Source organism: Mustela erminea, chromosome 21 (assembly GCF_009829155.1).
Source record: "Mustela erminea isolate mMusErm1 chromosome 21, mMusErm1.Pri, whole genome shotgun sequence".
In the NCBI taxonomy this organism is placed as follows: Eukaryota; Metazoa; Chordata; class Mammalia; order Carnivora; family Mustelidae; genus Mustela; species Mustela erminea.
In genome coordinates, this window is record NC_045634.1 from 30,339,070 (window position 1) to 30,363,087 (window position 24,018).

Consider the following 24,018-nt stretch of genomic DNA (forward strand, 5'->3'; position numbering starts at 1 on the left):
TTTCTTCCTCTGAAATTTATTTCGATTCAGGAATTAGCATTTTTAAAAATTTGCATTTTTAAAAAACCTCACAGCAACACAGAGTTTTGGAATCTTATTTACTTTTTAACACCAATATATTAGAACTTGTTTAGAGTTGCCTTTTTTTGTTTTGTTTTTTTTCTGGCTTTAGATATTTCTTAATTTATCTCCTCTTGTTTTTGTTTATTTGTTATTCATTTTACCTCTCTGTTGATTGCTATTCTTGTTTTTTTCATCATTTGTCTTTTCTTATTTAGCATCAGGGTTTTTTTTTTTTCCCTCAATTTCCCACATTATTCTACATGAAATTACATTATTTTTTTTCCCAAATATCATCTTTATTAGTTTTGAGGTTTTACTACATGTGGGAAAAATCTCCTACATTATTATGACTGGAGGGCAAATTACAATTATATCATGCTAGTAATGTTTTAATTAAATTGTATATAGCAGGGGTCAGGACCACATAGACTACTTAGAGGACTCTCGAGGGATCAGCAGAGATCCGTTCATGACAAATGATTTTATAGTTAGTGGAGACAAATATCATTTTGAAGATGATACCTGGCTAGTGTTTCTTCTTCTAAACATCTATTTGTTTTTACTATTTATGCCATTAAACTTCATTTACTGAATGCACGAAACACTAAATACTAAAAATACCAATACACTAAAATGTTAATACTTAGAATTTTGTGGAAATAAGTAACATTGTAATCTATTTTATTTTATTTTTTAAAAATTATTTATTTATTTGAGAGGAAGAGAGCACATGCACACACGTAGGCGTAGCGGCAGAGGGAGAGAATCTTCAAGCAGACTACCCCCAACCCAGGAGCCCAACCCGGGCTCTATCACAAGGTTCATGAGATCATGCCCTGAGCAGAAACCAAGAGCCATACACTTACCAATGGGCCACCCAGGTGCCCCAGTAACATTTTAATTCACTAATTAATTAATTTTAAAAAAAGATTTTATTTATTTATTTGATAGAGAGATGGCACAAGCAGGGGGAGCAACAGGCAGGGGGAGCTGCAAGCAGGGGGAGAGGGAGAAGCAGGACCCCTACTAAACTTGGAGCTCCATCCTGGAATCATGACCTGAGCTGAAGGTAGATGCTTAACCGACTAAGCCACCCAGGCGCTCTACATGTTAATCTAAATAAACAAAATGTAACCCTGACTAAACTTAGAGTGAGTGGGAAATACAAGTAGTTCTAGGTTATGCTATTCTACAATAAGCATTCTTGGAAGTCAGGCAGCGTGAATTCTGTGATCAGTGACTGTGGGTCCACGAGGTTCTTCTCCGTTTTTGATTTTTCCCATTTTACATCAGTGTTTGCTTCTCTGAAAGAAAGATAACTAGAGAGTGATGTTCCAGTAGTCAGTGCTTTTTGCTCACAGGTTTTGTGATGATATCAAGTGGTTCAGTCAACCCAGCTACTAGAAGTTGGGAAATACGCAAGAGCACATGGGTATTTGAGAACTAGGGGATATCCCAGCCCCATTAATCTTTATCAGACTTTTCAGTTTCCTTCTATTATCAGTTGGCTTGGAATTTTTCAAGGTGATAGCCCAACTGTATCATTTGCTTTTCCTGAATCTGTTAAGATGCTCAAAAATTTTATATATATGTATATATACATATATATAACACATATATTATATATGTATGTTTTTCATTTTTCTGTTTGTCTAAGTAATTAAATCAATTGATTTTATAACAGTGATTCTTCCTTTCACTCTGTGTTCATATCATTATTAAAATATATCACTGGATATGGCTTGCTAATATGTTAACATTTTTCCTCTTTGCTCATATAATAGGTTAGTTTGTAATTTTATGTCCATGTAATGGTTCTTCAGATTTTTTTTTAATTTTATTTTATTTTTATTTTATTTTTTTTTAAAGATTTTATTTTGACAGATAGAGATCACAAGTAGGCAGAGAGGCAGGCAGAGAGAGGAGGGGAGTAAGCAGGCTCCCTGCTGAGCAGAGAGCCCGATGTGGGACTCGATCCCAGGACCCTGAGGTCATGACCTGAGCCGAAGGCAGAGGCTTTAACCCACTGAGCCACCCAGGCGCCCCCAGATTTTAATTTCAAAATTATTTTGGCTCACTGTAGCAGTTTCCTCTTGTTTTTTTTTTGTTGTTGTTGTTATTTTGTTCCCTAGAAAAGTTTACATATGATTGGTGAAATATTCTCTTTAAATATGAATAATTCATAAGATAAGCTATTTTGGAACAGAATTTGTTTAGGTTAAAATTCAATTTTTAAAAAAATATACAGCAAAGTTTTCATATTTTCTACAATTTTCCCCTTCCATCATCATTTAACTCTAAGTTTACTGCTAAAAAAGTTGTTCTAGAATGCTATGATTCTTGAAATGTCTACAGAATTTATAGGGATATTGTGGTTTTTACTCTTGATAGGTAACATGTTTTCTTTCTTGATTAAACCCGCAGTGTTCTTTTCCTGTGTGTATGCGTGTGTGTGTTCAAACAATCTTAAATACTATTCATTTATTTTGTAAGAATGTACCCCTAGTCCAAAGTAACTATGTTTTAAAAAACTGGGGGCCAAAAATTCTACAAAAACCTTTTTAGTTCAACCTAATAAAAATGATTTCCAGAAAATATTCCAAACTATTAAATCTGTCTTAAGAGGTCCAGATTCTAAAGCATTCCTAAGGCATGATGTTTTGGAAGACATGCTTCTACTGCTGTTGTGTGATACTTTTGTTTGTTTTCTTTTATGATGCTGATGATGCTGATGATGTTCGATTAGCCAAAATATTTGAAAACATGTTTATTTTCAATTTTAACCTTTTCAATGAAAAACTGTTGCCTTTAGAGATTTCCTTACTGTATGTTCATTTTCTATATACTTAATTATTATCTTTATCATCATAATTTGCTTTCATTCTTTAGGCTTACTTATGTACTTTTACCTGATTTGGGCGGTAACTTGTTATTAGCCATTAATTTCTACTATGGGCACTTAATGCTGTAAATTTCCTACTGACCACTGTTTTAACCTGAATTGGAAAAGATCTTATATAATACATATTCATTTTTCGAAATTTATGCTCATTTAAAAAGCTATATAATTTTCCAAAAGTATACCAGTGAATTAAAAAACTTGAGTAAAGCTAGTATCTATTTCAAAAATCTTCTCTTTAACAATACCTCATAAATTTGATTTCTAATTATATATTTAATAATAGTATATTATTATGGAAGCACCCCACGTGTACATCAACTGAAAAATGAATAAAGAAGAGGTGGTATGTATATGTGTGTATATATATATATGGATAGACAGATAGATAGATATAGAGATATATATACCTGTATAGATACAGATAGAGATATAAAAGAGGTGGCGTATATATACACCACCTCTTTTTAATTAACATTCTATTATATTAATATTTCATTATTGTAGTATTCCATTTAATATATATATATATAGTATTACTCAGACATTAAAAAAGAATGAAATCTTGCTATTTGCAATGACATGGATGGAGCTAGAAGAGTATTATGCTAAATGAAATAAATCAATCAGAGAAATACAAATACCACACAATTCCACTCATATGTGAAATTTAAAAATAAAAGAAATGAGCAAACGGAAAAAAAGGAAGAGAGAGAGGCAAACCAAGAAACAGACTCCTAACTGCAGAGAACAAACTGGTGGTTACAAGAGGGAGGTGAGTGGGGGATGGGTGAAATAGGTGAGGGGGATGCAGGAGGGCCGCTGTGATGAGCACCAGGAGTTGTATGGAAGCGCTGAATCGCTCCATTGTCCACCTGAAACTAAGATTACACTGCATGTTAACTAACTGCAATTTAAATGAAAACTTAAAAAATATATTAGGCCTGCTCTTTGAATTCCTGAGAAGATTATATAGGGGAAAAGAATATCTGTTTTTTAAAACAAAAAGCTCAACAATATTAATAGTTTAATTCTCTATTTAGAAATGCATATATCAATGAAAAACCAGTTAGGATTTTCAAAATAAATAATATTTCATAAAACATGTTAAGAATTACTCAAATACATATATTAGACATATGTAAATATAATTCTATATTTAAATCCACTAATAAAAATGTTTCCAGATTTCTAATATTGTTACAGACAATATATATTTATTTATTTACTTTTTAAAGATTTTATTTATTTGTTTGACAGACAGAGATCACAAGTAGGCAGAGAGGCAGGCAGAGAGAGAGGGGGGAGAAAGCAGGCTCTCTGCTGGGCAGAGAGCCTGATGAAGGGCTCGATCCCAGCACCCTGAGATAATGACCTGAGCTGAAGGCAGAGGCTTAACCCACTGAGCCACCCAGGCTCCCTTCTACAGACCATATTTAAAGTAAGTTATTAAAAAAATAAGTTATATATGTTGATATTAATCAGATAAGTGACTGATAAACTTTTTTTAATGCAGACTTAAAAAATATTGTTGACTAGCATATTGTAACAGTCTTTGTGTGTGCATTCACATTACTTTAAAATTAAATACCTAAAGAGAAATAGTAAGTTTTTAATAACCTATTCATCATTTACTATCAACTTATTTTGTTATATATGTCATGTTTATTTTTATTTTCCACACTCTGAAGGTACTAAGTAGCACATCTGCTATCTAAATATTTTCATTGAAGTGCTGCTGAAATTGAAATCATTTCTACTCGTAGATACTAAAATATCAGCTGCTTCTGGTTAGTTAATTGAACTAGTGATTATTCTTGAACATGTGGGTTGGTTGTTTTCTGCCTGAAATAATTACCCAATGAAGCTTACACTAAGGCTATCAGCAGGAAGCTAACAATTGGGGTGTTGGTGAGAAGAATGTACATAACACTTCTGTGTCTGCTGCCAGATGGAGAAGCAGATGGGTGTGTAATACATTCAAAACTAACTACATGACCTCAAATCTTCTCAGTATCTATTACCAACAAGGTCAAGGTTTTTGAAAATCAAATATTCCAACCAATAAATTACTAAAAATTTGCTATGAACAAGTTTCTGCTTAAAAGTCTGTATTTTTACCTGCAAAATCATGATTGAACTAAATAGTACATTTGTTGCCTAAAATGTGTAGCAGTATTAATTCTTATTAATGCATATGACTAAATAAACAGGTACTTACTAAAAAAGAAATGGTTATGTCTTAGTGTTTCACCTTTATATTATTCCCAGGGTAAAGATTTAAATAATTTTAGTACAATTATTCTTCTAGACTATGGTAAAAAGAGGTTTTAACTTAAAGACCAATTTATATTTGTTCAATGTGTATGAGGGTATAGGCACATCTATTATCCCTATGTATCTAAATATATGACTTGTTATTGTACTAGGCTGTCTTAGAAAAAAAGTTCAAATATTTCCAACTACTTGTTTAACATACCTGTTGGAATTTTAATCTTAATTATATGAAAACATTATTTAATTCAAATTAAAACAAAGTACACTCATTTCTGAATATTCTTAGTTATCCATCAGTTTTTCCTCAGGCATATTGTTATTACAAAGGAAAATTAAAACTATAGAAGAATGTGTTCATGTCACTGATCTGAAAAGGTATGTTAATCATAATACGCTGAACATAGCACTCAGAAAACATACATTTACAATCACAATAATACCTGCTACAGTATTTTCCCGTGTTTGTCATGCTATTATTTACATTTGTTAAATGTAATTACTGCATTTTACTTTGTGTCACAAACATATAAATGCTTTAATTCTTCAAAGTTTTATTTACCAAATTGGAAAATAGTGAAGGAATCATAACAAATCCAATTGACATTAGTGCCATAAATTCATACCATGAGCATAGTATTCAAAGAGCAGATATTTGCTAACAAATGAATTTGTGAAATTTGTTTCATATAATCACATATTAAGGAAAAGTTCAAATAAGTTAGTAACTTTTAAAAGTGGGAGGTTTACTTTTGCATTGTTGATCTATTATTCCTACTCCTAAGAGAACGCACAATACTATGAAGAGGCTTGATATGTATCTTCAAAGTTATTGACAGACATGGCCAAAAAATTGCAACGTTTTCTGGCAGTATTTGTCAATCAAATCACACTACTGCATAATGACACTAGATGTAAAACACTATTATTACTTGGCTGTGAGATCAGATATTTTATTTTGCATGTGAACAGAAGCAGAAGATCAAAACATAACCAGCTTCTGGCATGTGTTGTGTATATACAAGGGATAAATGTTAATGCTTTTTTATTCTTTCAGAAGTAAAACCCAAAGCTCAGGACTTTTGGTTTTAGTTCTCATGTGTAAAGGGCTTGCAAATTTTCTTTCCCATCTTTGCAACAAGAAAAATCGGACAAACAATGTCCTTAACTTTTCTTGGCCCTATCAGAAAGACTGGGCTTGCAGGGCAAAGTACAGCCTTGAAATCCAGAGAAAGAGAGAAGAAAATCCAGAGAATTACAGCCAAGATCTGCTTACCTAGAGAAGTAACTGTCAGACCCACAATCTAGTAAGAACACTTACACAGTATTTTGCTTAATTACTGGAGGTTTAATGTGGTTTTACATGAACATGAGTAATTTATGGGGAATGAGGTCCTGAAGGCCCCTCACTTCCATGGGTTTTAGCTCAAGGATGCCTACTTCTTTCTTATGTTAAAGATTTGGGTAAGATCTCCTTATGGCCTGGCCAAGTGTAAGAGGAGAGTAATCCTTGTAAATATGTCCAGAGCCATCTCCATTAACAAAGACCTACTATCCGGGGAAAAACACTACCAGAGCATTATTCAAGATGGGGGAAAGGTATTCCTCTAACTCCAACTTCTGTAGTCTTCCTGTCTTACTAAAGAGGGAAGGAGCTAAAACTATATAAGAAGAAACATTTGTGAAGTTCAGAAGCTAAAAACAGGCCTACAAAATGACAGAGATTTGGTCATAAGATTTTAGAACATTCCCCCTCCGTTCTACACCCACGTGATTCCAATAGACAATAGTGGATTAGAGGTGAAAGACCAGCAAGACACAGACTCTTTGTGAAAAATCACACATGGAAGTCCAAAGTCTCCAGCATCTATAGAAACAGCAATCATTAAACAAAGTCAAACTCCTAGTCAAATACACAAAAATCCTCACAGGATAGGCCCCCTTATCTCAGTTGCTATTACCATGTGTCTGGCATTCAACAAAAAAATTGCAAGGAATACAAAAAGGCAAAAAACAAAAAAACAAAACACGGTGTGAAGATACAAAGTAAGTATTAGAAACCAGATTCATATATGAAACAGATGTTGAAATTACATGATAGGAAATTTAAAGTAACTAGGATTAATATGCTAAGAACTCTACAGGTAGAAGGGTAATGTAAACAGGGAGATAAAATTTCTATGAAAGAGTCAAAGGAAATGTCAGAAAATAAAGAAAATTACAAAAATGAAAAATGAGTTTCATGAATTTACAAGTAGATACACACTGCCAAGTACACAATTTTTGAGTCTGAGACGGTAACTATTAACTTCTCAAACTAAAATGCAAAGAAAAAGTTAACTAAAAAACAAAAAGAAAAACAAGACAAACAACAAAAACAAAAACAGAAAAGATCATCCAAGAATGGGACAATTTCAAAAGCTGTAACGTACACCTAATTAAGATACCAGAAGAATAAGAGAGAATGGAGAAGAACCATTTGAATGGGTAATGTCTGGGGCACTCTAAAATCAATAACACACCAAATCACAGAGAGTGGAAGCTCAGAGAACATCAAGGAACTTAAGACAAACAAAAACACACTACATCTAGACATATAATATTCAAATTATAGAAATGCATATCAAAGAGAAAATTTCAAACCAAGATACAAGAGATAAACACCTTAGCTACAGAGAAAAGGAATAAAAATCACAATGGACTACTCATCAAAAACCATATAAACAATAAAAAGTGAAATAGTTCAAGTGTTGGGAAAAAACAAGAATTATATGTCAAGTGGAACTATCCTTCACAGTGAAGAAGAAATAGAAAATATTTTAAGACAAACAAAAATGGAGACTTCATCATCAGCTGACCTTCTGATATTTTAAAAAAATTTAAATGGAAGGAAAATTATTTAGTTCAGTAACCTGGATCTACGTAAAAAAAGAAATATTAAGATAAAATTTGTTTATTCTTTTTTTTTTTTTTTTTAAAGATTTTATTTATTTATTTGACAGAGAGATCACAAGTAGGCAGAGAGGCAGGCAGAGAGAGAGGAGGAAGCAGGCTCCCTGCTGAGCAGAGAGCCTGATGTGGGACTCGATCCCAGGACCTTGAGATCATGACCTGAGCCGAAGGCAGCGGCCTAACCCACTGAGCCACCCAGGCGCCCCTAAAATTTGTTTATTCGTAATTAATCTAAAATATAAGTGTTTAAAATACTAGTGTGTGATTATAGCATACTGATAAGTGAAATGAATGAGAGCAATATCGTAAGGGCCAAGGGGAGGAAGTGGAAGGACCCCCTTATAAGATGTGTGCAGGCCAAGTGGGGCAATGCTATTTGCAGGTTAACACAGATCACTAAACTCAAGGCAGCCATGCAGTTTTTAAAGGAAGTAAATTGAAATAATAAGAAATGACATAAATGGAATCATAAAATAATTAAAGTATGAGAAGGCAGAAAAAGAGGTGCCCAGAATGAATAGAAAACAGATAGAAATATGGTAGATACCAATCAAAACGTATTAACAATCAGTTTAAATGTGAAAGATTTAAATACAGGTGTTGAGAGAGAGAACTAGGGGCACCCGGGTGGCTCAGTCAGTTAAGTGTCTGCCTTCGGCTTAGGTCATGATCCCAGGGTCCTGGGACGGAGCCCCATGTCAGGCTCTCTGCTCAATGGGGAGTCTGCTCTTCCCCTCTCCCTCTGCCTCTCCCCTCTCCTTATGCATGCTCTCTCTCTTAAATATATACAATCTTTAAAAAAATTAAAGAACTAATCAAAAGTATAAAAAAGACAACTGTATGTTATCTACAAAACATCCTCTAAAGATAAGGAATCTGATTAGGTGTAAAGTGATGGATGAAGACATGTTATGGTAGCACTAATCAAAAGGAAATTGGACTAGTTATATGCATTTCAGACAAAACAGACATCAGAACAAGAAAAATAGTGGGTGACCAAGAAAGGTATTACAAAATAGTAAAGAAGATCTAACAATCCTAAAAATTATGCATTATATATATATAAATATATATGCATCTAAGGACAAAGCATCAAAATATCTGGAGTAAACACTGTCAACGTACTGTAATTCATAAATCAAGTATTCAGAAAATCTATCTCAGGAAAGATAGAATTGGCCCGAATAATACTGTCAATCAATTTATCTAATTGAGTATTCTAAAAATAGTCCATCCAAAGAACAGAATATAAATTCTTCTCAAATTTGCATGAAAGAGTCACAAAACCAGATTACATTCAGGGCCATAAACCACACTTTAACAAATTAAATCAAACAATAAATATTCTTAGATCACAATGAAGTCAAACTATAAATCAACAATAGAAGCCCACCTGGAAAATCCTCAAATATTTGTAAAAACACATTTTTTTAACAATACAGAGGTCAAATAAATGTCAAGAAAATTTTAAATATTCTTAACTAAATGTAAATAGGATGCATCAAAAATGTGCTGAATGCAGCAAAAAAGCAGTGCTTAGAGGGAAATTTAAAGCACTAAATGCATATGTTAAAGTGTAGGAATAACTTAAACTGTCAGTTTAGGAAACCAGAAACAGAAGACTAATGTAAGCCTAGAGCAAGCAGAAGAAAAGAAACAATAATTTTGAAATGAGCAGGAATTAATAAAATTGAAATTAGGAAAACAATAGAGAAAAATCAACCAAAGCAAAATCTGCTACTTTGAAAAGATCACTAAATTTGATAATTGTCTAGCTAGGCTAAACAAGAAAAAAGAGAAGATGTAGAAGGAAGGAAGGAAGGAAGGAAGGAAGGAAGGAAAAGAGAAGATGCAAATTAAAAGTGCCAGAAATAAAAGTCAACAGCACATATACCATGGGATTAAAAAAGATAACATAGGAGGGAACCTGGGTGGCTTAGTCGTTAAGCATCCAGCTCTTGATTTTGGCTCAGGGTGGTGAGCCAGTTCTGCTTTCAGGATCTCAGAGTGCTGAGATCAAGCCTGGAGTCAGGCTCTGTGCTGGGCATGGAGCCTGCTTAAGAGTCTTTCTTTCCTTCTCCTTGCACTCCCTCTCTCTCTCCCTCTCAAGACAAAAACAAAAATAAAATGGAAGAGATAACACAGGAATACTATAAACAATAATTTTATGTCCCCAAGTTTGGTAATTTAGATAAATGCAGTAATTTGTGAAACACACAAACTACCACAAGTCTCAGAAAGACAAAGAGATAAAATGGAGACTCTTCTATCTATTAGAGAAACTCAGTTCAATTCAACCAACCATTTAAGGAAAAAAATGAAACCAATTTTCAACAATCACTTAAGTCAATAGAATTAGAGAATGCACTCTCTAATTTATTCTATAAGACTAGTAATATCCTAACACCAAAACCAGATAAACACCTTATAAGGAAGAAAAACTATACATTAAGACCTTATAAGGCACATCTATATATCTCATAAATGTAGATAAAAGGTGAATTAATTCATTCAATGAAATATTAACATATCAAATCCAATAATGTATAAAAATTACATACTATGGCAAAGGGAGATTTATTCCAGGTTCACAGAGCCAGCTCAATATGTGAAAATCCATCAACGCAATACACTGCTAGTGTCATCTTTAGTCCATCAAAGACTAAAGAAAAAAAGTAGTATGACCATAGAAATTGATGCAGAAGAAAAAAATCTCACAAAGTGTAAAAATCTTAATCATCTCTGCAAAGCAGGAATAAAGGAGAACATCTTCAACTTTATAAGAAAATCTATTTAAAAAACCCCAAATAGCTTCATATTTAATGGTGAGAAACTGGTCATTTTCAATTACGACTGGGAACAAGGGAAGGAGGATGTTTTCTCTCATTACTTCCATTTGACGGTATATAAAAACCCCAGTTCGTGCAACAAACCAACCACACAAAAGGAAATAAATGGTCTGCAGATTGAAAAGGAAGAGAATAAACTGTCTGTATTCACAAATAATTTTGTTGTTTTTTTAAAAAATCCCAAAGAATTAATAACTCACAGAACTCATAAGTGAGTAGAAGAAGATGGTAAGATACAAAATAAGTATACAAATAACAATTTTATTTTCTTTCCAGCAAAAACAATTAGAACATTTAAGATGTGAACCAACTTTACCAAAGACATACAGATGACAACAGACAAATGAAAAGGTGCTCCACATCCCTCACCATCAGAGAAATGCAAATCAGAACCACAATGATATATCACCTCATGTCTGTCAGAATGGTTAGAATCAATAACACAAGAAACAAGCGTTGGTGAGGATGTGGAGACAATAGAAGCCTCATGAGCTGCTGGAGGGAATGCAAACTGGTGCAGCCACTCTGGAAAACAGTATGGAGGTTCTTCAAAATATTGAAAATTGAATTACAATATGATCTGGTAATGGAATTATTGAGTATTTACCCAAAGGATACTAAAACACTAATTTGGAAAGATATATGCACCCTATGTTCCTTGCAGCGTGATTTACAGTGGCCAGATTATGGAAGCAGGACAAGTATCCATCAGTAAATGAATGCATAAAGAAAATGTGGTGTACACACACACACACACAATGGGATATTATTCAACCATAAAAAATGAATGAAATCTTACTAATGGAAAAAAACATGGATGGAGCTACAGAGTATAATGCTAAGTGAAATAAGTGAGTCAGAGAAAGACAAATACCATATGATTTCATTCATATATAGAATTTAAGAAACAAAACAAACAAATGGAGAGAAAAAAAAAAAGACAAACCAAAAGACAGATTCTTAACTATAGAGAATGAACTGATGGTTACCAGGGGAAAGATGAGTGGAAGGATGTGTGGAATAGGTGAAGGGGATTAAATGTATACTTAACTTGATGAGCACCGAGTACTATGTACAGTTTTTGAATGACTATATTGTACACCTGAAATTAATATAACATTATATATTAACTATACTGAAATTAAAATAAAATATTTTTAAAATACCATTTATAATAGTACTCCAACACTGAAATTCTTAACAATAATAAATTTCACAAAATGTATACGGGAAATGTATGCAGAAACTATAAGATACTGCTGAAAAAACTCAAAGAATATCTAAATAAATGGACATTTATTACATAGCTATGGATTGGAAGACTCAATATTATTAAGGTATCAATTTTCTTAACTTGATCTATAGATTCAACTCAATCTCAATGCAAAAAGACCTAGTATAGCCAACACAATACCGAACAAGAAGAACAAATTTGGAAGACTCATATACAAAATTTTAAGAATTACTGTAAGCTATAGCTATTAAGATAATGTGACATTAGAAAGTTCAAAATAAAAACTGAACAGAGAGAGCAGCAAAATAGGACATAAAACGTAGTCAACTGATCATTCCTAAGTAGTAAAGGGAATTCAATCACACAATGATAGGCTCTTCAACATCAGCCTAGTGATTAAATGTCCATATGGAAAAAAACCGACCTCGAAGCAGAACTTACACAAAAATTTGTTCGGCATGTAGCAAAAACTGAACAAGTATAAAACGTCATGATAAAAATGTGAAACATAATGAGGAAAATCTCCTTGATTTTGTGACCTTGACCTTGACCTTGGCTTTGTGAGTTTTCTAATATAATAGTAGCATAATCAATGAACAAAAATTTGAAACATTACATTAATAGAAAACATTTAAATATGCATCTTCAAATAGTACTAGCAAAAGTATGAAGCAGTAGGTCATAGAGTGGAAGAAAGTATTTTCAAAAGAAATATGTATCTATTGCAAAATAATGATTTTGTATCTAAAACTTATCAGGAACTCTTCAAACTCAGGAATAAGAAAAGAGTGAGACAAAATTTTTTAAAAGCGCAAATGTCCTGAACAGATACCAAAACAAAGAAGATATACAAATGGAAAACAATAATATGAAAAGATATTCTATTTTTTCAATTAGGAAATTACAAATTAAAACCACATTGACATGCTACAACATACCCCTTTGAACGGCTAAATAAGAAAAAAAAAAGAAAGAAAAGACAATAGAAAATGCTTATGAGGATATGGAGCAACAGGAACTCTCATTCCCTGCTTGTGGAAATGCAAAATAAAACAGATGATTTGGAAGACAGTTTGGCAGTTTCTTGCAAAGTTAAGCATAGACTCACCATATAATATGGTAATACTACTCTTGGGAAATTGCTGGAGTAGTTTTGAAACTTCTGCACCTACATAAACCTGCATGCAAATGTTTATAGAAGCTATATTTATAATAACCAAACACTAGAAGAAACCAAGAGGTCCCTCATTTGTGAATGGATAAATAAACTGTGATATACTTCAAAACAGACTATTACTTGATAAACATTTTATGAGAACTAACAAGGCACAATAACACACGGGTAAATTAAAAATGCATTCTTCTGAGTGAAAGGATCCTGCCTGAAAACGAAACAAAACAAAACTATATGATTCCAATTATATGATATTCTGAAAACATCAATACTATAGTTATGGTAAACAAATCAGTGGCTGCCTGTTCAGAAAGATGAACAGGATGAGTAAGCAAAGGCCAGGACATTTTTTCTTAGAAGAGTGAAATTACTATCTATAACACTGGAATGGTGCCTATAAGACATTAAACAATATTATTTATGAATCATTCAGGAAAAAAATTCAATAAGATTTAATAGGATAGATGTGTGTTTATATTTCAACATTTAAAAATATATTTAATGTATTTTGAAATGCCAAGGTTTCCATTAGGACAACTCATGAAAATGATCTGAGAACTGTCATTAGTTAATAATTGCTTAAAATTGCAATATTCTATCAATTTATCAACCGCACATGTTTTTACATTTCTAACGTCTGTGACATTAAATTGAATCTTATAATGGATAGCATGTCATACTCTAATTGGCAAGATTTTTCTTCCTCAGTGGAATATGTAAAATGATACATATAAAAATTCAAGGAAATGAAGCATTTTGCTTATTAGACTTTGCTTTATTTTGTGTATGAATTTTTTCCCAAAGTAATTAAAGAAAAAGTATAACAGCAAAAAAAGTTATAGTTAGCCTCACTCCAGATGTTCTATTTTTAGTATCTTTAAAGTGATTGTTCTTGGGGCACCTGGGTGGCTCAGGTGCCTTCGGCTCCGGTCATGATCCCAGAGTCCTGGGATCAAGCCCCACATCAGGCTCTCTGCTCAGCAGGGAGCCTGCTTCCTCCTCTCTCTCTGTCTGATTCTCTGCTTACTTGTGATCTCTGTCTGTCAAATAAACAAAATCTTTAAAGAAAAAAAGGAGATTGTTCTTTTCTTTTGAGAGAGTGTGCATTGGGGGAAAGGAGGATGCAAACAGAGAATCTTTTTTTTTTTTAAAGATTTTATTTATGTATGTATTTGACAGACAGAGATCACAGCAGGCAGAGATGGGAATGTGGGGATACTGTGATAAACTAATACTGGGGAAAACTAAATAAAGTGAAATAAAAAGGATAATCTCTTGGGGCACCGGGGTGAATCAGTAAGTTAAGCATCCAGCTCTTGATCTGCTAGCATGTGACGATGTGGAGCTTGATCTCATGACCCTGACACCATGACCTGGACAGACATCGAGAGTTGGATGCTTAACTTACTGATTCACCCAGGTGCCCCAAGAGATTGTCCTTTTTATTTCACTTTATTTAGTTTTTCCCTTAAAAATCAGTGATATTCTCAAGAAAGAAACCTTGAAATGATGCTTGGAATTAGATCAAAATACACATTTGGATAACCTAAAACTATATTAAAAACTTTCATGGAAATATTTGCATATATTATTATATTGAAATGGCATTGACTGGAATAAGGAACATAACATACCCATGATAGTCACTTCTACTTCTAAATGACCAAGATCAGTTAAAGACCAAGTTATTTCCCTCTGGAAATCAGATAAAAAAAGACTAGATATTTGCTCTCAGTGGAATAACAATGGGTAAAGAGATGTTTTTGAAATTCTTCATCTGTAGACAACCATAAGTCCACATAAGGAAAACATTTTATTCCAATTATGTTTCTATTTTCCCTGAAAAGGAAATGCACATAAAATATAGGGAATTTAGGACACAGGTTAAAAAACGAACTATGATCATTCTTAAATTAATGACATAGAAAAATAACCTCTAATATTAACTTGGAAGCTTTGACTGAGGCAATAAAATATGATAGGTAAGAAACTCCCTTTTTAAAAAATTTTATTTATTTGAAAGAGAAAGTGAGTGAGACAGAGAGATAAAGCACAAGCAGTGGGAGGGACAGAGGGAGAGGGAGAAGCAGACTCTCCATCAAGCAAGGAGTCCCAAGTGGGCCTCAATCCCATGGGATCATGATCTGAGCTAAAGGTAGATGCTTAACAAACTGAGTCACCCAGGCACCCCTATAATAGGTAAGAAATTTTTAAAGTATAGACCAAGATGCAAATTTTCGAGTGACATTTCTGAAGATTTCTGGAACTTAAAAATCTTTCATTTATATTGAGAATAAATGCTGTCCTCATGGTGTATGCAATCAAATACATATTCCCAGCCCGGAGAATACAAAGCAAATGTATTTTCTCTTCCATTTTATCCAAGACTGAAGAGATTAAACACCATGCTTACCAGAATGAGGAGAGGAGGGGGAAAAAAAAGGAAAGAAAACAGAAGAAATATCTCCACTGCCTTCTAATACTAGAAGTTGTTCCTGGAGTAGACCTCACTGGGGGAAGAAAAGTCATCACAATTTTTAAGGAAGTTAGATGTTGGCAGCTTAATTATTAACTGGTAACTGACAGTCAAATCATTAAATTTAGATTATTTTGCAATAGACAGTGACATTAGAATTTTTCTAGTTTTACCATATATCCCCGCAAATTTTAAGGTTGACATTACTACTAGTGTTTTCCTTATTTTCTATTCTTTTAAATATCACGTATCAAATTAGAAAACTAAACTGTAGCATACATATTTAAAATATATGCTAGGTTTTAAAATAAACTCTTTTCATGGTGTTTTTAACAAATGTATCTTTTCATGTATGTATTCTGAGATACATGCAGGAACAAATTGGTGTGTCACTCCGCACTTTCCCTAGGATTAGGAAGTTTTTCACAACCTGAATTTAGTTTCAACTACCTGGATGGCCCTGTTTTTAAAATAGAGTCCTGTAAGTGGACCTGGATAATTTTCCTCAGATTATTTGTGTAAATGTTGTGTTCCTCAATCTTCAGCCTTCTACCTGTGGGGAAAGCATCATTTTCAGTTCCTTGTCATTCATGGTTATTTACTTAAGGACTGTACATGTTCTGTAAACAAGCTAACATGACTTTCCAGGCATTAGGGACTGTTTTAAGCACTTAAAACATCATTTATTTAATCCTCTCAACATCTATGAGTAGAAAGTATTATAATTACACCCATTTTAAAGCTGAGGAGACCAATATCCAGAGAAGCTAAGAAGCAGCCCATGGTTACTAAGTAACAAAGCAGGTATTTGGCCTCAGGCGCTCTGGCTGTGGTGGCCACCACAGGGCCTACTGTTCAGCACTGAAGAGGAGTCCTTTCTAGAAACATCAGCAGGGAGTATGCTTTGATCATTTTAGAAAGCTCAGGGGCCGGCTGGTGGAACCTGAGTGGACGGGCTTGTTGCCAACAAAGAGGAGAGCTGATAAGTGGGAATGTATCCAGACAGGAAGAAATGAAGAGCTGAGCCAAGACAGTGGCAGTACAATTGAGACAAAATGGCGGAGACGGAAGGGAATGAGACCACAGAATTTAGAGGGAGGCGAGTAGGAGGAATAAGTCTATCTTTGGGTTTCTGGCTTTAAAAAAAAGAATTCCTTCATCTCCTGTTTACTTCTAATTGGTTCCTTCCACTCTGTAGAGAGAATATTTTAGGAAATTTATAATTTCCCCAATATATGTCCATGTATCAGTTTGGAATAGTTAGGTAAATTAACTCCAACTATGAAATTCAGAAAGAGAGAAATCAGAAATTTTTTTTATGTGTTATAAGGCCTATACCAAAAGAGGTACCTTGTTCCCAAGGGCACATGTTTATAAGCTGGATCTATGAACCTGGTCTTTGGATGGGCTCTAAAGGATCCAAGCCACTTAAAATTGCAGGCGTCATTGTGTGTACCTTTGCCTCTCTGCACTTCTCCGGGGAGAGTGTCCCAGCCTGTGTTAGAGTCCCAGATGGCTTTGTGACACAACAAACTCCTAAATCACCGTCCTAGATCCTTAACAGAAGTGCCACAGGTTTTCATAACCGTGTGGAGTCTGCAGATGGCCACCTCAGTTTAAGGCACGGCTCTGCCACCTGCTTTTTTCTTTTTTTTTTTTTAAGGATTTTATTTATTTGACAGACAGAGATCACAAGTAGGCAGAGAGGCAGGCAGAGAGAGAGAGGGGAAGCAGGCTTCCCACTGAGCAGAGAGCCCAATGTGGGGCCTGATCCCAGGACTGTGAGATCATGACCACAGCCGAAAGCAGAGGCTCAACCCACTGAGCCACCTAGTCTCCCCTGCCACCTGCTTTTTCATGACTGTGAGCAAATTTCTTACTCTCACCATGCCTCAGTTTCCTCACCTGAAAAATGAGGAGTCTACTCTAGTCGTTTTGAGAAAGGTTAATTTAATTCATGCAGATAAATTTAGTAGGGCAATGCCTGGCACCAAAATAAACTCTGTATGATGTAACTCTTCCCTAGAACCAGCCAGATTTTTTTCTCCACATAGAACTACATTTTGCAAAACATTCCTGCCATAGAATTATATTGAGAGAGATTATGTTAACGTTATATTACGTAAAATCATTAACTCAGTAACTGTTGTATGAAACTAAAAAACTAACCCCCCCTCCGATAGGCACCGGCATCACTCATCTTCAAAGCCTCCACAAGGGCAAAATGCACAAGAATCATGAGGACTGAATTCTGGATGGATTTCAACCTAGAAATACTCACATTCTGTAGATCTACGTTCAGGCCAAGATTCTGCATGTGTAATAAGGGGCCTCAGATATGAAGGATTTAGGTGATGCCGAGAGCAGCCAGAAGAATATTACTTTTAATTGTTCTACTTTCTGCCCTTTTTGTATCTGCAGTCCTCTCAGTTATAATTGCCAGGTGTGAAAGGATCTCGAAAACCAACAGATCATACATAAATTGCCCATATATACACACAGAGGTGGAATGGATAAATAATTGTCTTTTTTTTTCCCCCCAGGAAAACTAGTTTGCTCTCCCCTGGGGCGGGGGAGTTGCCTATCACTTTTCTACTCCCAAACTAGCTCTTGTTATTTAAAATGCTTCTTACTAAAATTATTTCTGTTACAATTTGGAGGTCCTTAATTTTCCATCTGGCTATAGCTTCATTCCCTGTCATAGCAAAGCCTTTGCCACACAGCATCCAAGAGATGATTATGCCAATCAGTCATGAATTAGAACACTTTCTGTTTTCCCAATAGCATGTCTACGAAGCGAAAATTAAAAAAAAAAAAATACACACCTCTTATGGTTTATAATCTGATTTTGCATAAGAAGTCTGAAAAACTACAATGATAATGAAAACTTGTGAGCATCTCACACCAAGACATTGATGGTATTCTGGCTTTTCAACATCATGTGGATTCTTTAAGAATTAATTTCTCATCTTCTGAGTAGCTAAATATTTTGAAACTATGTAATTTTTCCATCATAGAAAAAGGAATTTAGGAACATATTTCTTGGCATATCATTCCAATGGGAATTTCATGCAAAAGTAATATTTTAACAGCAGGCTGGAAGGAAGACTCATTGCCTTGTCAAGTGCCAGTTACAAAATTAGACACAGCCTTAAAGGGAATAAATGGAGGATTAAAATGTTTTTGAAGCTGCTCATTTGTCTAAACTTTATTAAAATTTCCATGAAAGGGTAATGATATTGATCGATATATTGTCATATATACAGAACAAAAACAAAGTGAATGGAAGAATGATAAATTATTTCATCTTAAAAACTAACATTACTGATGGCCAGTGCTATCTGAACTGTATTTAGATGAATTAAGCAGATGTTACCCTTCTATTTCTAAAAAAAAAAAAAAAAAAAAAGAATTTAATCCAAACCAAAACATAGGAAGGCAAATCTCAGAAAAATACGCGAAGGTTTAAAACAGTCACGACTCAGAGATGTCTTTTGCAAACAATTATTTCAACGAACACATCGTTTATGTCATTATCATATTTACTACCAATATGCAATGTTTATACGTTGTATTTATCTCAGTGACTAATTTAGGTGACCGATCATGAATTATTATATCACTTTTTACTTCCATTTCTTTTAGGGTGTGTGTCCTTTCTGGTTTCAGAGTGACAGAGTCCAGGCTCTTCTCTAGCCTTTTGGGCTCGTACCTTTCTACAGGGAGGGTCGCACATTGGTACTTACCTGTGATGGGTTCTGCTTTGTAAACAGAGCGACGTGCACTTTTCAATTCTCTTTACAAGTTGTGTTTTCTACTCTGAATATTTTCTTCTGTGTGTGAGTGTATCATCATACCCAAGAGTAAATGACCGGATAGTGCCGACCATGGGTCGACCCGAGTAGTATTTATCTGAAGCAGCAACAACATGGGTGTTTTGCTCTGTAAACTTAAACGCAACCTCATTTAAGAATAAAGAGAACATAAAACCTTGCAACAGCGGTCAAGAGAGGCCGCAGGGAGGTCGCGTACGGGTCAGGGACTTACGTGTCAGATCTTCCACCGCTGGGAAGCGAGCTGGTCCCGGACTCTGGTCACTTTGTGGCGTTCTCGGGCCGCTCAGGGGTCTTCTCCGGCCGGCGGATGAGCCGCTGGGCCTGCCTCGGGCTCCCCAGGAAGGCCAAGGGCTTTGGTCACCTCCTTCGGTTCCTCACGCTGCTTGCCACCAGGTCACAAAAATATATTTTTCCCCCATAAAGTTGTTACTTTTTCTTTCGGAACCTTCTGGAGTTGCGCTTTGGCAAGGTCCTCCGGTGCCTGAGCCCCTGCACCACCGGAGCTCGACCCCCTCCAGGCGGTGCGCGCCCCCCACACGCGCCCCAGCGCAGGGGCTTCACGTGGAGCCGTCAGCGGCGGCTTCTCCTTCCGTGCGGCTTCCACGGCCGGGTGCAGGTCCCCCGGCCACGCTGCGGCTGTGGTGGGCCCCAAAGGCGGCAGCGGGTCCCGGCGCCAGGCCACACAGAGGCCGGGTCCGGCAGTGGCAGCCGGACTGGAGGTGAAGCAGGTTCCACCCGCCCCGCGTCGCGACCGCACCGCAGACGCGTGACCCGGCGCGCGCTCCCGCCCCAGGCGCAGCGGCGCGCGCGGCCCCAGGTGGGCCTCCGGGAGCCGCGCACCTGGCACCTGGCGTCCGAGGAGTCTCAGAAGGTTCCAGATAATCCCCTCCGCGGGCCACCGGACCCCGTGCGTGCCTCTTTCAGGCCGCAGGCGGGCTCTGCCCCCCGCCACGAGACGAGGGGACTCTGCTCAGCGGGAGGGGGTCCCTGCAGGAGGCCCGCGGACCCCGCCGCCTGAACAACTCGGGGTTCCCTGCTCCAGGCCGCCTCGCTTCCCGCGGAGTCTGCACCACCGACTGGCCTCGCCCAGGTAGGCTGCGCCCCTGCTCGAGGTTAAGTCTCTGCGTCCCCGGGCTCATCTGCCTGCTCCGGGAGGGTGGGGGACATCGTGCGGGCTGGGCCCCCCCGCACCTCAAAGGCCCGTGGTTGGGTGGGGGCGACCCTCATGGGTCGATGGCTGCATCCTCAGAGAAGGCAGATTCTAGCCTTGTGGGCCTAGTCCTCCCAGAGGAGGCCGGAGGGCGCGTCTTCCTTCTGAACACTGGGGCGTGGGGCCGCGCCCTCCTGCAGGGGCCCAGCCAGGGGGCCCGCCAGGGGGTGTTCCCAGGAGAAGCCGCGGTCTCGAGGGTGGGGTCCCCCAGGCACATTGGACAGGGTCCTCCTTCACGTGCTCTTTGGGGGCAGTTCCAGGAGGCCCTTGGAAGGACCTGTGTGAGCTTTGTCCTCTGCTCTGGCCTGAGACACCAGCCCAGGAGGGTCCTCTAGCCCTCCCCTTGTCATAGCAGGAGCTGGGATGTCCTAACACCACCTGGCTGCCGCTAGACCCTACTAAGTTTACCGACGCAGCATTCACGGCTGAAACAGTACCATCCCTCCTCTGATATGATCAGGACCTAGGGTTGAAGTCTAGCATCTCGTTTGCGACTTCAGCATTCCTAGGAGAGGGGACAACAGCTTTGCCTGTGACGTGACCAATTATTCTTGGTTGGGTTTACACCATATTCCTAACCTTGGCCTTGGTCATTTTTCAGGGAGCTTTGTGGGAGTCTAGCCTTTTATTTTTGAGAGATCAACTTACAGGGATCAGTCTTTGATTAATTTATACATTTCCTGGTTTAAATATATATATTTTTTCATTAAAATGTGAGCAGTAATTTTATTATAAAGCAAAGAATATATTATACTTCTTCATTTATAATGTCTTTGAAATTATGGCTGGGTTATAGGTTAATATGCATAATGATATAATTAAATCATAATTTTACCTGTGTAAATATTTGTCATGTGGGTGAAAGGTAGAAGAGAAAGCTCAGAAATTATTATAAATATGACTGACAATACAGTATAATTATAAAAATTATAGTGTCAACAAATAAACTTTTACAACTTCCACAATAGAAAACTATTCGTGGAGTTTCATTCTTGTATTGTTTTGATAGAAAGAATGTATTTACCTGGTAAAGGTAAAATTAAATTGTGAAATAATAAATTATATAGATTACAGTAGACTACCTCCATAACTGCCAAATAATAACCTGTTTTCTAGAAATCACCACTCTGGAAATCACCAGATATTTTAAAGTTTTAAAAAGGTTTTTAAAGAAAAATCTTAAAATATCTGGTTTTGTTTAATTTGATTATTACCACCATCATTCTAATAAATGCAATTAAAACATAATATACCAGTTTGAGTTTACATATCCTGCTATCAGTTCTTATAGGCAATAAACACGGTGATCCAGCGTTTGGAGACAAACTTAGATCTTGAGAAAAAAACCTGAATGTTCTGTGCCTACATTCTCTAACTTTTAGGCAGAATAATATTAATTTATATCTTATAACTTTGTTGTTAGGATTCATTAAAATGCATTAAATGTTCAAACTGGTTCTTTTACAAATCAGTAACTGGTTCTTTTACAAATCTTTTACAAATCAGTTTACTGATTACATATTATAATAATATGTAAATATTATTAACGACAAAAGTAAGTACAGTGATGGGCTCAAGTAAGGAAACATCTTTTTCTTTAAGCCACTTGAAGGAGCATGTTCAGTCTATCAGGTTCAATTCATTCTCTTTATTACATTTTATCAACTGCTCAAAACTATTGTCATATGTTAGATGGCTTTATAATCTTACCATAAATATTGGTACAGTATTGTGGTTTTCCTGGAGTCTCTAGTTATTACATTTTTGGATATAAAAAAGTCATATGAAAATATTACAGTTTCTATAACCTACATTTTTTTTTGATTGGGAACTGCATTTTCTTAACCAAAGAATCATCTTTATCTTCTAACTTTTAACTATATAAGTGAATTAGATTGATTGTGCTAATAAGACATTCTTCATGGAGCCCCTTTGTCTTCCTTTTATTTTAATTTGTTTTAATTTTCCTGGAGTACTTTCTTATGTAAGTTTGGATACTGGAGTTGGCTGAGTCAGAATGACTCCAAATAATTGTTACTTTACAAAAGATAGTTTATTTCTCAAATAACTGTAAGGTAAAGTAACTCCATAATGGTCAGACTGCTGTTTCATTTCTCCGTTATCCTCAACACGTGGCTTCATTTTCGTGGTCCATTATGTCCACTCCAGTTTCCTCTATGATATCCTTATTTATGCATGAGGAGTGAAGCTATGGGGAGACAGTGATGTAGGGAAGGACTTCTTTCTGTTAAGGAAAGAACCCTGACCATTCATATGTATTTACATTGCAGTGGTTGGAACCTAGGCACAGAGCCATACCTGGCTGCGAGAGAGATTGGGAAGAGTTTTCTTTAGCTGGGTGACCGTTGCTCAACAACGTTCTCTTACGTTGTAAGAGGAGGTATTAGAGGGCAGCTAGCTGTGTCTGCCACAGTTCCTGCTCTTGAAAAGCCAATACCTGCGTATCTCTCTTTTCACATCCGGAATTCACAGAGTTCTCTCCGTTCTGTCACCCACCTCAGTCTTTCTAGCTAATATGCCGTCTTCTCTTTCAGGACCAGTTGTAGTTCCATGTGGTCTGAGTGTATATAAATTAAACTTAAAAACAAAAAAGGACGAAAGCAGGTTATTTATATACATACGTGCCCCCGTGCCAAATATACAGTGGTTTGGTTGAAATAGGCAATTGCAACACAACGTAAAATTTGAAAAAGGGTAAATAGAAACAAAACAAAACACTGAAACAACCACTCTATAACTATTACCCTGTTTTGCTTGGTCAGAGTTATGAAGCCCTTTGGCAGAGGCGAAGTGGTAAATCTTCTGGTAAACCCATTTGTCAGCCCTGTACTGCTTTCTAGGATAAATCCCTTTGTCCTTCGCTGTTGAAATTGGTTGTGCGAAGTGGTCCTTCCTCTTCTGTTGCTTTCTGTACCCTTTATGAGATCTGCAGAGCATTTGCAGCTAAATTTTTCCTGATTTAGTGTTGGTGTAGAACATTCACAGGCTTTGCAGACCGGCATGTAGTCTCTTTAACAATATATTTTTAGC